The 15,972-nt window shown below is 54.2% G+C and overlaps 1 protein-coding gene across 8 annotated transcripts in view; it reads left to right on the plus strand.

Moving 5' to 3' along the window:
* The window catches only part of pacsin3 (protein kinase C and casein kinase substrate in neurons 3), a 164,894-nt gene that overhangs the window by 50,272 nt on the left and 98,650 nt on the right, over nt 1-15,972 (plus strand). The window contains exon 1 of one of the 8 annotated variants that reach the window (XM_073049092.1): nt 4,220-4,366. The exons of 5 other annotated variants lie outside the window; for them this stretch is intronic. The gene's annotated coding sequence lies outside the window, so the exon portion shown is untranslated. 2 more of the 8 variants (XM_073049093.1, XM_073049095.1) reach the window with 2 other exon arrangements.

Below are 15,972 nucleotides of genomic sequence, written 5' to 3' on the forward strand. Positions count from 1 at the left end.
AGGTTCAAACATCAGCAGTGCAGAGGGACTTAGGAGTCCTCGTGCAAGACTCCCAGAAGGTTAATTTACAGGTTGAGTCTGTGGTAAAGAAGGCAAATGCAATGTTGGCATTTGTTTCAAGAGGAATAGGATATAAAAGCAAGGAGATAATGCTGAGCTTTAATAAGACACTGATCAGGCCACACTTGGAGTATTGTCAACAGTTTTGGGCCCCATATCTCAGGAAGGATGTGTTGTCATTGGAGAGATTCCAGAGGAAGTTCACGAGAATGATTCTGGGAATGAAGGGGTTAACATGAGGAGCATTTGGCAGCTTTGGGCCTGTACTCACTGGAATTTAGAAGAATGCGTGGGGATCTCATTGAAATCTACTGAAAGTTGAAAGGACTTGATAGGGTGGATGTGGAGAGGATGCTTCCTGTGGTGGGGATATCCAGATCTAGAAGGCACAGCCTCAGAATTGAGGGTTGACCTTTTAGGACAGAGGTAAAGAGAACATTTTTTTAGCCAGAGAGTAGTGAGTCTGTGGATTGCTCTGCCCCAGACTGTGATGGAGGCCAACTCCATGCATATATTTATGGTGGAAGGTGATTGTTTCTTGATTGGTCAGGGCATCAAAGGATACGGTGAAAAGGCAGGTGTATGGGGTTGAGTGGGACCCAGGATAGCCCTGGCAGAGCAGACTTGATGGGCTGAATGGCCTAATTCTGCTCCTGTGTCTTATGGAGTGATGGACCAATCAGGGACTAGTGAGTCAGTAATGGATTGATAGAGGTAGGGTGAGTCGTGAATAATTGATTTGCAGTGTGGGGTGAGTCAGGAGTAACGGCTGGGGGACAGGTCATGGGGTGGAAGTTGGGAATGACGGGTCAGGAGGGGAGTGGGACTCGAGAGTGACAGGTTGGACAGGTCAGGAGGAGGGCAAGTTGGGAATGAAAAGATATAGGAGCATAAGTGGGTCATTCAGCCCATCGAGTCTTCTCCTATATCTTATACGGGCTGATCCAATTCTTCCGGTCATCCCCACTCCCTGCCTTCTCCCCATACCCTTTGATGCCCTGGCTAATCAAGAACTTGTCTATCTCTGCCTTAAATACACCCAATGACTTGCCCTCCACAGCTGCTCATGGCAACAAATTCCACAGATTTACCACCCTCTAACTGAAGTAATTTCTCCACATCTCAGTTCTAAAAGGACATCCTTCAATCCTGAAGTCGTCCCCTCTTGTCCTAGACTCCCCTACCATGAGTAATAACTTTGCCATATCTAATCTGTTCAGGCCTTTTAACATTTGGAATGTTTCTATGAGATCCCCCTCATCCTCCTGAACTCCAGGGAATACATCCCAAGAGCTGCCAGACGTTCCTCATACAGTAACCCTTTCATTCCTGGAATTATTTCTCGTGAATCTTCTCTGAACCCTCTCCAATGTCAGTATATCCTTTCTAAAATAAGGAGCCCAAAACTGCACACAATACTCCAAGTGAGGTCCCATGAGTGCCTTATAGAGCCTCAACATCACATCCCTGCTCTTGTATTCTATACCTCTAGAAATGAATGCCAACATTGCATTTGCATTCTTCACAACCAACTCAACCTGGAAGTTAACCTTTAGGGTATCTTGCACAAGGACTCCCAAGTCCCTTTGCATCTCTGCATTTTGAATTCTCTCCCCATCTAAGTAATAGTCTGCCTGTTTATTTCTTCCACCAAAGTGCATGACCATACACTTTCCCACATTGTATTTCATTTGCCACTTCTTTCCCATTCCCCTAAACTATCTAAGTCTCTCTACAGGCTCTCTCTGTTTCCTCAACACTACCTGTTCCTCCACTTATCTTTGTACCATCAGCAAATTTAGACACAAATCCATTAACCCCATAGTCCAAATCATTGACATACATTGTAAAAAGCAGCGGTCCCAACACTGGCCCCTGTGGAACTCCCCTGCCAGCCAGAATAGGATCCCTTTATTCCCAGACTCTGTTTTCTGGCAATCAGCCAATGCTCCACCCATGCTAGTAAATTCCCTGTCATTCCATGGGCTCTTATCTTGCTAAGCAGCCTCACGGATGGCACCTTGTCGAAGGCCTTCTGAAAATCCAAGTACACCACATCTACTGCATCTCCTGCTTGTAATTCCCTGCTTGTAATTTCCTCAAAAAAGTTGCAGTAGGTTAGTCAGGCAGGATTTTCCTTTCAGGAAACCATGCTGGCTTTGGCCTATCCTGTCATGTTCCTCCAGATATTCTGTAATCTCATCCCTAACAATCGATTCCAACAACTTCCCAAACCACTGATGTCAGGCTAACAGGTCTATAGTTTCCTTTCTGCTGCCTCCCACTCTTCTTAAATAGCAGAGTAACATTTGCAATTTTTCAGTCACCTGGTACAATGCCAGAATCTATCGATTCCTGAAAGATCATTGTTAATGCCTCTGCAATCTCTCCAGCTACTTCCTTCTGAACCCGAGGGTGCATTCTATCAGGACCAGGAGATTTATCCACCCTCAGATCATGAGTCAGGAGAGGAGTGTGAATCAGGAGTGAAGGGCTGTGGAGAGATGGGAGTGATGGTTTATTTCTGGAGTGATGGCAAATTGAGAGAGGGAGATGGTTTTGGGTTGATGACAGGACAGATGTGATTGTCAATCTGTGAAGAAGTTGTTTCAGAAAAATCCTTAGCTGGCATACTTCCTTGGAGCCATAAAGCAGTGCACAGACACACACTTCAGCCCATCTAGTCTATGCTGAAACCATTTAACCTGCTTACGCCCATCGACCTGCCCTGGGAACACAACCCTCCGTTGCCCTGCCATCCATCTACCTATCTAAACTTGGCTCAAGTGTTGAAATCGAGCTCACATGCACTACTTGTGCTGGCAGTTCATTCCACACTCTCACAACCCTCTGAGTGAAAGTTTTACTCAATATTCCCCTTGAGCTTTTCACCTTTCACCCTTAGCCCATGACCTCTAGTTGTCGACACTCCCAACCTCTGGAAAAAGCCTGTTTGCATTGACCCTATCTATATCCTCGTAATTTTGTGTAGCTCTATCAAATCTCCTGCCAGTCTCTGTTCTATTTGGACTGTGTTGGCTCTGTGTGCTGAGCTCACAGCTGATGTTGAATGTGACGTTCCTATTTTCCAGCATCATTCCGGGCTTGCCCACCCCATTCCTTGTGCTTCGTGTTGATTCTGGAGCAGCTATTTTAAGTATACCCGCCTCCCCCAACCCTTGGCCATTCGATTGGGGAGCTGAGACTAGCCCGTACAGCCACAGTCTGGGTCTGCAGCCCAAAATCTCCCTTTCACCACCCAGCACCCTTGAAGTCAGCCCCCCCCAACCCCCCACCCTGCCCTGCTGCTGATCACTCATCACCAGATTGCTTGGAGAATGAGAAAAATTTATAGATAATGGAACAAAGGGATATCGGAAGGTGGGAAGTTCAATTTTGTTTTCTTATTGTCATAGACATACATGGGGTTAAATACCATGAAAATTAACTTTCTTCAGCAGCGCAGTGGGTTACTAGGACAAACATAAATTAACACAAGTTGTGTGTGCATAATGTGCACAAGGCCAGAATAATTAAATAAACGACACTAGGGCAAGATTGAGAAAGAGAGAGTGTAAAAATAGACTGAGGTAATGGCAGGGTTCTTCAGATACCTGGGCCTCTTGCCTGATGGTGGAAAGACTGAAGATACAGATTAGGCAACTACTTCCGCTTTCCTGTTAACTCATTTTTCATGTGAATTACCTCTTGTGCCTGTGTCAGCCCTTGTTGAAAATATCCCAGCCTCCCCTGGCCCAGTGCCTCCCCAATCAGATGACCGGGTATTCTGGGACAGGACTGATTTTGGAAAACAAAACATGACCTTTCACCGCTTTTGGTGGTGATGTCTTGCTCGTCCTGCAGAATATTTTGGTGGTGGCATTGGGATGCAATGTTGTTTGTGTGCTCAGTTACAGAGACCCAGTGTCTGCACGAAATACCGCGGCTTTAAAATAAATGAGTGACATTGGCTGGTCAGTCCCTTACAAGGGCTTGTTCCTCCTCTGCCCTGCCCAGCCCAGCCCTGCCCTGCCCTGCCCTGCCCTGCCCAGTCCTGCTCACACGCTGCTGGCTATTACAGACCCAGATCGGGTGACAGGGCGGGATTGGAGCTGGGACTCGGCGGAATGTGATTGTGATATCTACTTGTCACAGACGTCATGCTAATAAAATGAATAGGAGCCTATTAATAACAATCATTTGGCAACTAAAAGCGAGGACGGAGAGAGAGAGAGGGACGGAGCTGGGTGAAGGATCCTCTCTGCGGTAGTGTGGGGAGTGTGGATTTTCCTTCTGCCGTTGTAAGGTAACGATTGCCTTTCTCCCCGCCTGGGAGGTGCCAGTGGGGCAGTGTGTGACCCGTCATGCTGGTGCCCGGACCACACAGAAACTGAAGACAAGTTGATAATAGACCAGACAGTTTGGTGTTGTGGAAAGTTGTAAAATCAGAATTTGGAACACATTCCCTCTCACAGTAGATGGACACCCAGGTATAAGGGCAGCTTATTGCAGGTAACGGAAAACCCATTTTGATGTCTGTTTGCCACCCCTGCTCCCCCTCGCTGTGCGGGCGCAGTCCTGTGCTCACACTGAATCGTTGCCCTAACCCCTGCAATGTCACACTGAAACACTGCTTCTCCTGCGTGAGTCATGTCAAACAATCTCCGTGCTTCTCTGAATGCCAGCCTGCCTCCACAGCACTGCTGGGTGCCCGAGCCGTGCTGTTTGTCCTCCTGTATCTGTGCTCTCTCTGGGCCGCGTGGTGTCACCGGCTGTCCTGGTCGCCTTCGGAATACGGGTGGAACTGGCAACTTGGCCGGATGGTGACTGATGGAAGAGCACTGAGACTTGAATTTTGTCAATGAAATTGTGCTCAGTCCTGGCGACCAGCTCTTCGATATATGCACCCACACAATGGGACGTTTTTACTTTAAGATCTGGCTGTCAGTGTCTCGTGGGTGCATCGTATTCCAGCTCCGTCAGCATGTGGGAGGTCTGTGATGAGATTCCCAGCAGATCCCGGCCTCAGGGTGCAGAGCTCCATCTCTGTGATGACGAGGTGCGGCAAGAACCGATCCTCCTGGTAAACAGGTGATCGGAGCTTGCTGTATTTGGCGTGGGGTCCGCCATTCTCACTGGGAGGAATTCTGTCTACAGCACAGCTGGAATTTAGGGAGTGGAAAACATCAAATACTCTTGAGCTTGCCTGTGGGTGCCTGCTGTGGTGGAGAGCAGGGTGAGTGCTCCGACCTGTGTTCCTTCTTCCTGATATTGCTGAGTTAAGCTTCAGATTTTAATCCTATTTGTCAGCTCTGCTCCGTCCTTCTGTTCCTTCGCTGTTCTCAGTGCAGTTTGGGACCACACATTAGTCCACCTTATGTTTTTTTCAGGGTGTTTCAGCTGGACTGGCACCAGAGGGTCCACCCCAGCCAGTGTTGCTGTTTACTATTACGGCAGTCGTGAATGCCGACAGCATTGCCGTTTTGTCGATAGGCCGTGGACAGCGCAGACTAAGAATCTATCCATGTCATAGATATGGCAATAGCTCTGCATCAGGAATACAATTAGAACTTTTTACTGCACAGGAACATCATTCTTAACATACCCACCTTGTCCACATGGCCCATCCCCTCAACACAGGAATATCCCGTCCCCCATTCCCACCATGTCCACACGGCCCATCCCCTCAACACAGGAATATCCCGTCTCCCATTCCCACCTTGTCCACACGGTCTCTCCCCTCAACACAGGAATATCCCGTCCCCCATACCCACCTTGTCCACACAGCCCATCCCCTCAACACAGGAATATCCCATCCCCCATTCCCACCTTGTCCACACGACCTCTCCCATCAACACAGGAATATCCCATCCCCCATTCCTACCTTGTCCACATGGCCCATCCCCTCAACACAGGAATATCCCATCCCCCATTCCCACCTTGTCCACACGGCCAATCCCCTCAACACAGGAATATCCCATCCCCCATTCCCACCTTGTCCACATGGCCCATCCCCTCAACACAGGAATATCCCATCCCCCATTCCCACCTTGTCCACACGGCCCATCCCCTCAACACAGGAATATCCCGTCTCCCATTCCCAACTTATCCACACGACCCATCCCCTCAACACAGGAATATCCCATCCCCCATTCCCACCTTGTCCACACGACCTCTCCCCTCAGCACAGGAATATCCCATCCCCCATTCCCACCTTGTCCACATGGCCCATCCCCTCAACACAGGAATATCCCATCCCCCATTCCCACCTTGTCCACACGACCCATCCCCTCAACACAGGAATATCCCGTCCCCCATTCCCACCTTGTCCACACGACCCATCCCCTCAACACAGGAATATCCCATCCCCCATTCCCACCTTCTCCACACGGCCCATCCCCTCAACACAGGAATATCCCATCCCCCATTCCCACCTTGTCCACACGACCCATCCCCTCAACACAGGAATATCCCGTCCCCCATTCCCACCATGCCCACACGACCCATCCCCTCAACACAGGAATATCCCGTCCCCCATTCCCACCTTGTCCACACGACCCATCCCCTCAACACAGGAATATCCCATCCCCCATTCCCACCATGTCCACACGGCCCATCCCCTCAACACAGGAATATCCCGTCTCCCATTCCCACCTTGTCCACACGGCCTCTCCCCTCAACACAGGAATATCCCGTCCCCCATACCCACCTTGTCCACACAGCCCATCCCCTCAGCACAGGAATATCCCATCCCCCATTCCCACCTTGTCCACACGACCTCTCCCATCAACACAGGAATATCCCATCCCCCATTCCTACCTTGTCCACATGGCCCATCCCCTCAACACAGGAATATCCCGTCCCCCATTCCCACCTTGTCCTCATGGCCCATCCCCTCAACACAGGAATATCCCATCCCCCATTCCCACCTTGTCCACACGGCCCATCCCCTCAACACAGGAATATCCCGTCTCCCATTCCCAACTTATCCACACGACCCATCCCCTCAACACAGGAATATCCCATCCCCCATTCCCACCTTGTCCACACGACCTCTCCCCTCAGCACAGGAATATCCCATCCCCCATTCCCACCTTGTCCACATGGCCCATCCCCTCAACACAGGAATATCCCATCCCCCATTCCCACCTTGTACACACGACCCATCCCCTCAACACAGGAATATCCCGTCCCCCATTCCCACCTTGTCCACACGACCCATCCCCTCAACACAGGAATATCCCATCCCCCATTCCCACCTTCTCCACACGGCCCATCCCCTCAACACAGGAATATCCCATCCCCCATTCCCACCTTGTCCACACGGCCCATCCCCTCAACACAGGAATATCCCGTCCCCCATTCCCACCATGTCCACACGGCCCATCCCCTCAACACAGGAATATCCTGTCTCCCATTCCCACCTTGTCCACACGGCCTCTCCCCTCAACACAGGAATATCCCGTCCCCCATACCCACCTTGTCCACACAGCCCATCCCCTCAACACAGGAATATCCCATCCCCCATTCCCACCTTGTCCACACGACCTCTCCCATCAACACAGGAATATCCCATCCCCCATTCCTACCTTGTCCACATGGCCCATCCCCTCAACACAGGAATATTCCGTCCCCCATTCCCACCTTGTCCTCATGGCCCATCCCCTCAACACAGGAATATCCCATCCCCCATTCCCACCTTGTCCACACGGCCCATCCCCTCAACACAGGAATATCCCGTCTCCCATTCCCAACTTATCCACACGACCCATCCCCTCAACACAGGAATATCCCATCCCCCATTCCCACCTTGTCCACACGACCTCTCCCCTCAGCACAGGAATATCCCATCCCCCATTCCCACCTTGTCCACATGGCCCATCCCCTCAACACAGGAATATCCCATCCCCCATTCCCACCTTGTCCACACGACCCATCCCCTCAACACAGGAATATCCCGTCCCCCATTCCCACCTTGTCCACACGACCCATCCCCTCGACACAGGAATATCCCATCCCCCATTCCCACCTTGTCCACACGACCCATCCCCTCAACACAGGAATATCCCGTCCCCCATTCCCACCTTGTCCACACGGCCCATCCCCTCCACACAGGAATATCCCATCCCCCATTCCCACCTTGTCCACACGACCTCTCCCCTCAACACAGGAATATCCCATCCCCCATTCCCACCTTGTCCACACGGCCTCTCCCCTCAACACAGGAATATCCCGTCTCCCATTCCCACCTTGTCCACACGGCCTCTCCCCTCAACACAGGAATATCCCATCCCCCATTCCCACCTTGTCCACACGGCCCATCCCCTCAACACAGGAATATCCCGTCTCCCATTCCCAACTTGTCCACACGGCCTCTCCCCTCAACACAGGAATATCCCGTCCGCCATTCCCACCTTGTCCACACGGCCTCTCCCCTCAAAACAGGAATATCCCATCCCCCATTCCCACCTTGTCCACACGACCTCTCCCCTCAACACAGGAATATCCCATCCCCCATTCCCACCTTGTCCACATGGCCCATCCCCTCAACACAGGAATATCCCGTCCCCCATTCCCACCTTGTCCACACGACCCATCCCCTCAACACAGGAATATCCCGTCCCCCATTCCCACCATGTCCACACGGCCCATCCCCTCAACACAGGAATATCCCGTCTCCCATTCCCACCTTGTCCACACGGCCTCTCCCCTCAACACAGGAATATCCCGTCCCCCATACCCACCTTGTCCACACAGCCCATCCCCTCAGCACAGGAATATCCCATCCCCCATTCCCACCTTGTCCACACGACCTCTCCCATCAACACAGGAATATCCCATCCCCCATTCCTACCTTGTCCACATGGCCCATCCCCTCAACACAGGAATATCCCGTCCCCCATTCCCACCTTGTCCTCATGGCCCATCCCCTCAACACAGGAATATCCCATCCCCCATTCCCACCTTGTCCACACGGCCCATCCCCTCAACACAGGAATATCCCGTCTCCCATTCCCAACTTATCCACACGACCCATCCCCTCAACACAGGAATATCCCATCCCCCATTCCCACCTTGTCCACACGACCTCTCCCCTCAGCACAGGAATATCCCATCCCCCATTCCCACCTTGTCCACATGGCCCATCCCCTCAACACAGGAATATCCCATCCCCCATTCCCACCTTGTACACACGACCCATCCCCTCAACACAGGAATATCCCGTCCCCCATTCCCACCTTGTCCACACGACCCATCCCCTCAACACAGGAATATCCCATCCCCCATTCCCACCTTCTCCACACGGCCCATCCCCTCAACACAGGAATATCCCATCCCCCATTCCCACCTTGTCCACACGGCCCATCCCCTCAACACAGGAATATCCCGTCCCCCATTCCCACCATGTCCACACGGCCCATCCCCTCAACACAGGAATATCCTGTCTCCCATTCCCACCTTGTCCACACGGCCTCTCCCCTCAACACAGGAATATCCCGTCCCCCATACCCACCTTGTCCACACAGCCCATCCCCTCAACACAGGAATATCCCATCCCCCATTCCCACCTTGTCCACACGACCTCTCCCATCAACACAGGAATATCCCATCCCCCATTCCTACCTTGTCCACATGGCCCATCCCCTCAACACAGGAATATCCCGTCCCCCATTCCCACCTTGTCCTCATGGCCCATCCCCTCAACACAGGAATATCCCATCCCCCATTCCCACCTTGTCCACACGGCCCATCCCCTCAACACAGGAATATCCCGTCTCCCATTCCCAACTTATCCACACGACCCATCCCCTCAACACAGGAATATCCCATCCCCCATTCCCACCTTGTCCACACGACCTCTCCCCTCAGCACAGGAATATCCCATCCCCCATTCCCACCTTGTCCACATGGCCCATCCCCTCAACACAGGAATATCCCATCCCCCATTCCCACCTTGTCCACACGACCCATCCCCTCAACACAGGAATATCCCGTCCCCCATTCCCACCTTGTCCACACGACCCATCCCCTCGACACAGGAATATCCCATCCCCCATTCCCACCTTGTCCACACGACCCATCCCCTCAACACAGGAATATCCCGTCCCCCATTCCCACCTTGTCCACACGGCCCATCCCCTCCACACAGGAATATCCCATCCCCCATTCCCACCTTGTCCACACGACCTCTCCCCTCAACACAGGAATATCCCATCCCCCATTCCCACCTTGTCCACACGGCCTCTCCCCTCAACACAGGAATATCCCGTCTCCCATTCCCACCTTGTCCACACGGCCTCTCCCCTCAACACAGGAATATCCCATCCCCCATTCCCACCTTGTCCACACGGCCCATCCCCTCAACACAGGAATATCCCGTCTCCCATTCCCAACTTGTCCACACGGCCTCTCCCCTCAACACAGGAATATCCCGTCCGCCATTCCCACCTTGTCCACACGGCCTCTCCCCTCAAAACAGGAATATCCCGTCTCCCATTCCCACCTTGTCCACACGGCCTCTCCCCTCAACACAGGAATATCCCGTCTCCCATTCCCAACTTGTCCACACGGCCTCTCCCCTCAACACAGGAATATCCCGTCTCCCATTCCCACCTTATCCACACGACCCATCCCCTCAACACAGGAATATCCCGTCCCCCATTCCCACCTTGTCCACACGACCTCTCCCCTCAACACAGGAATATCCCATCCCCCATTCCCACCTTGTCCACACGGCCTCTCCCCTCAACACAGGAATATCCCGTCTCCCATTCCCACCTTGTCCACACGGCCTCTCCCCTCAACACAGGAATATCCCATCCCCCATTCCCACCTTGTCCACACGGCCCATCCCCTCAACACAGGAATATCCCGTCTCCCATTCCCAACTTGTCCACACGGCCTCTCCCCTCAACACAGGAATATCCCGTCCGCCATTCCCACCTTGTCCACACGGCCTCTCCCCTCAAAACAGGAATATCCCGTCTCCCATTCCCACCTTGTCCACACGGCCTCTCCCCTCAACACAGGAATATCCCGTCTCCCATTCCCAACTTGTCCACACGGCCTCTCCCCTCAACACAGGAATATCCCGTCTCCCATTCCCACCTTATCCACACGACCCATCCCCTCAACACAGGAATATCCCGTCCCCCATTCCCACCTTCTCCACACGGCCCATCCCCTCAACACAGGAATATCCCGTCTCCCATTCCCACCTTGTCCACACGGCCTCTCCCCTCAACACAGGAATATCCCGTCCCCCATACCCACCTTGTCCACACAGCCCATCCCCTCAACACAGGAATATCCCGTCCCCCATTCCCACCTTGTCCACACGACCTCTCCCATCAACACAGGAATATCCCATCCCCCATTCCTACCTTGTCCACATGGCCCATCCCCTCAACACAGGAATATCCCGTCCCCCATTCCCACCTTGTCCTCATGGCCCATCCCCTCAACACAGGAATATCCCGTCCCCCATTCCCACCTTCTCCACACGGCCTCTCCCCTCAACACAGGAATATCCCGTCCCCCATTCCCACCTTCTCCACACAGCCTCTCCCCTCAACACAGGAATATCCCGTCCCCCATTCCCACCTTGTCCACACGGCCCATCCCCTCAACACAGGAATATCCCGTCCCCCATTCCCACCTTGTCCACACGGCCCATCCCCTCAACACAGGAATATCCCGTCCCCCATTCCCACATGTCCACACGGCCCATCCCCTCAACACAGGAATATCCCGTCCCCCATTCCCACCTTCTCCACACGGCCTCTCCCCTCAACACAGGAATATCCCGTCCCCCATTCCCACCTTGTCCACACGGCCCATCCCCTCAGCACAGGAATATCCCGTCCCCCATTCCCACCTTGTCCACACGGCCCATCCCCTCAACACAGGAATATCCCGTCCCCCATTCCCACATGTCCACACGGCCCATCCCCTCAACACAGGAATATCCCGTCCCCCATTCCCACCTTGTCCACACGGCCCATCCGCTCAACACAGGAATATCCCATCCCCCATTCCCACCTTGTCCACACGGCCCATCCCATCAACACAGGAATATCCCGTCCCCCATTCCCACCTTGTCCACACGGCCCATCCCCTCAACACAGGAATATCCCGTCTCCCATTCCCACCTTGTCCACACGGCCCATCCCCTCAACACATGGATATCCCATCCCCCATTCCCACCTTGTCCACACGGCCTCTCCCCTCAACACAGGAATATCCCATCCCCCATTCCCACTTGTCCACACGGCCCATCCCATCAACACAAGAATATCCTGTCCCCCATTCCCACCTTGTCCACACGACCTCTCCCCTCAACACAGGAATATCCCGTCCCCCATTCCCACCTTCTCCACACGGCCTCTCCCCTCAACACAGGAATATCCCGTCCCCCATTCCCACCTTGTCCACACGGCCCATCCCCTCAGCACAGGAATATCCCGTCCCCCATTCCCACCTTGTCCACACGGCCCATCCCCTCAACACAGGAATATCCCGTCCCCCATTCCCACCTTGTCCACATGGCCCATCCCCTCAACACAGGAATATCCCGTCCCCCATTCCCACCTTGTCCACAGGACCTCTGCCCTCAACAGAGGAATATCCCGTCCCCCATTCCCACCTTGTCCACACGGCCTCTCCCCTCAACACAGGAATATCCCATCCCCCATTCCCACCTTGTCCTCATGGCCCATCCCCTCAACACAGGAATATCCCGTCCCCCATTCCCACCTTGTCCACACGGCCCATCCCCTCAACACAGGAATATCCCATCCCCCATTCCCACTTGTCCACACGGCCCATCCCATCAACACAGGAATATCCCGTCCCCCATTCACACGTAGTCCACATGACCTCTCCCCTCAACACAGGAATATCCCGTCTCCCATTCCCACCTTATCCACACGACCCATCCCCTCAACACAGGAATATCCCGTCTCCCATTCCCACTTTGTCCACACGGCCCATCCCCTCAACACAGGAATATCCCGTCTCCCATTCCCAGCTTATCCACACGACCCATCCCCTCAACACAGGAATATCCCGTCCCCCATTCCCACCTTCTCCACACGGCCCATCCCCTCAACACAGGAATATCCCGTCTCCCATTCCCACCTTGTCCACACGGCCTCTCCCCTCAACACAGGAATATCCCGTCCCCCATACCCACCTTGTCCACACAGCCCATCCACTCAACACAGGAATATCCCGTCCCCCATTCCCACCTTGTCCACACGGCCTCTCCCCTCAACACAGGAATATCCCATCCCCCATTCCCACCTTGTCCACACGGCCCATCCCCTCAACACAGGAATATCCCATCCCCCATTCCCACCTTGTCCACACGGCCCATCCCATCAACACAGGAATATCCCGTCCCCCATTCCCACCTTGTCCACACGGCCTCTCCCCTCAACACAGGAATATCCCGTCCCCCATTCCCACATTGTCCACACGGCCTCTCCCCTCAACACAGGAATATCCCGTCCTCCATTCCCACCTTGTCCACACGGCCCCTCCACTCCACACAGGAATATCCCATCCCCCATTCCCACCTTGTCCACACGGCCCCTCCCCTCCACACAGGAATATCCCATCCCACATTCCCACCATGTCCACAAGGCCCCTCCCCTCAACACAGGAATATCCCGTCCCCCATTCCCACTTGTCCACACGGCCCATCCCCTCAACACAGGAATATCCCATCCCCCATTCCCACCTTCTCCACACGGCCTCTCCCCTCAACACAGGAATATCCCATCCCCCATTCCCACCATGTCCACACGGCCCATCCCCTCAACACAGGAATATCCCGTCCCACATTCCCACTTGTCCACACGGCCCATCCCCTCAACACAGGAATATCCCGTCCCCCATTCCCACCTTGTCCACACGGCCCATCCCCTCAACACAGGAATATCCCGTCCCCCATTCCCACCTTGTCCACACGGTCCATCCCCTCAACACAGGAATATCCCATCCCCCATTCCCACCTTCTCCACACGACCTCTCCCCTCAACACAGGAATATCCCATCCCCCATTCCCACTTTTTGTCCACACGGCCCATCCCCTCAACACAGGAATATCCCGTCCCCCATTCCCACCTTGTCCACACGACCTCTCCACTCAACACAGGAATATCCCGTCCCCCATTCCCACCTTGTCCACACGGCCTCTCCCCTCAACACAGGAATATCCCATCCCCCATTCCCACCTTGTCCACACGGCCCATCCCCTCAACACAGGAATATCCCATCCCCCATTCCCACCTTGTCCACACGGCCCATCCCATCAACACAGGAATATCCCGTCCCCCATTCCCACCTTGTCCACACGGCCTCTCCCCTCAACACAGGAATATCCCGTCCCCCATTCCCACATTGTCCACACGGCCTCTCCCCTCAACACAGGAATATCCCGTCCTCCATTCCCACCTTGTCCACACGGCCCCTCCCCTCCACACAGGAATATCCCATCCCCCATTCCCACCTTGTCCACACGGCCCCTCCCCTCCACACAGGAATATCCCATCCCCCATTCCCACCATGTCCACAAGGCCCCTCCCCTCTACACAGGAATATCCCGTCCACCATTCCCACATTGTCCACACGGCCCATCCCCTCAACACAGGAATATCCCGTCTCCCATTCCCAACTTGTCCACACGGCCTCTCCCCTCAACACAGGAATATCCCGTCCCCCATTCCCACCTTGTCCACACGGCCCATCCCCTCAACACAGGAATATCCCATCCCCCATTCCCACTTGTCCACACGGCCCATCCCCTCAACACAGGAATATCCCGTCTCCCATTCCCACCTTGTCCACACGGCCTCTCCCCTCAACACAGGAATATCCCATCCCCCATTCCCATCTTGTCCACACGGCCCATCCCCTCAACACAGGAATATCCCGTCCTCCATTCCCACCTTGTCCACACGGCCCCTCCCCTCCACACAGGAATATCCCATCCCCCATTCCCACCTTGTCCACACGGCCCCTCCCCTCCACACAGGAATATCCCATCCCCCATTCCCACCATGTCCACAAGGCCCCTCCCCTCTACACAGGAATATCCCGTCCACCATTCCTACCTTGTCCACACGGCCCATCCCCTCAACACAGGAATATCCCGTCTCCCATTCCCAACTTGTCCACACGGCCCATCCCCTCAACACAGGAATATCCCGTCCCCCATTCCCACCTTGTCCACACGGCCCATCCCCTCCACACAGGAATATCCCGTCCCCCATTCCCACCTTGTCCACACGGCCCATCCCCTCAACACAGGAATATCCCATCTCCCATTCCCACCTTGTCCACACGGCCCATCCCCTCAACACAGGAATATCCCATCCCCCATTCCCACCTTGTCCACACGGCCCATCCCCTCAACACAGGAATATCCCGTCCCCCATTCCCACATTGTCCACACGGCCCATCCCATCAACACAGGAATATCCCGTCCCCCATTCCCACCTTGTCCACACGGCCTCTCCCCTCAACACAGGAATATCCCGTCCCCCATTCCCACATTGTCCACACGGCCTCTCCCCTCAACACAGGAATATCCCGTCCTCCATTCCCACCTTGTCCACACGGCCCCTCCCCTCCACACAGGAATATCCCATCCCCCATTCCCACCTTGTCCACACGGCCCCTCCCCTCCACACAGGAATATCCCATCCCCCATTCCCACCATGTCCACAAGGCCCCTCCCCTCTACACAGGAATATCCCGTCCACCATTCCCACCTTGTCCACACGGCCCATCCCCTCAACACAGGAATATCCCGTCTCCCATTCCCAACTTGTCCACACGGCCCATCCCCTCAACACAGGAATATCCCGTCCCCCATTCCCACCTTGTCCACACGGCCCATCCCCT

The sequence above is a fragment of the Hemitrygon akajei genome, chromosome 6 (assembly GCF_048418815.1).
Source record: "Hemitrygon akajei chromosome 6, sHemAka1.3, whole genome shotgun sequence".
NCBI classification, from domain to species: domain Eukaryota; kingdom Metazoa; phylum Chordata; class Chondrichthyes; order Myliobatiformes; family Dasyatidae; genus Hemitrygon; species Hemitrygon akajei.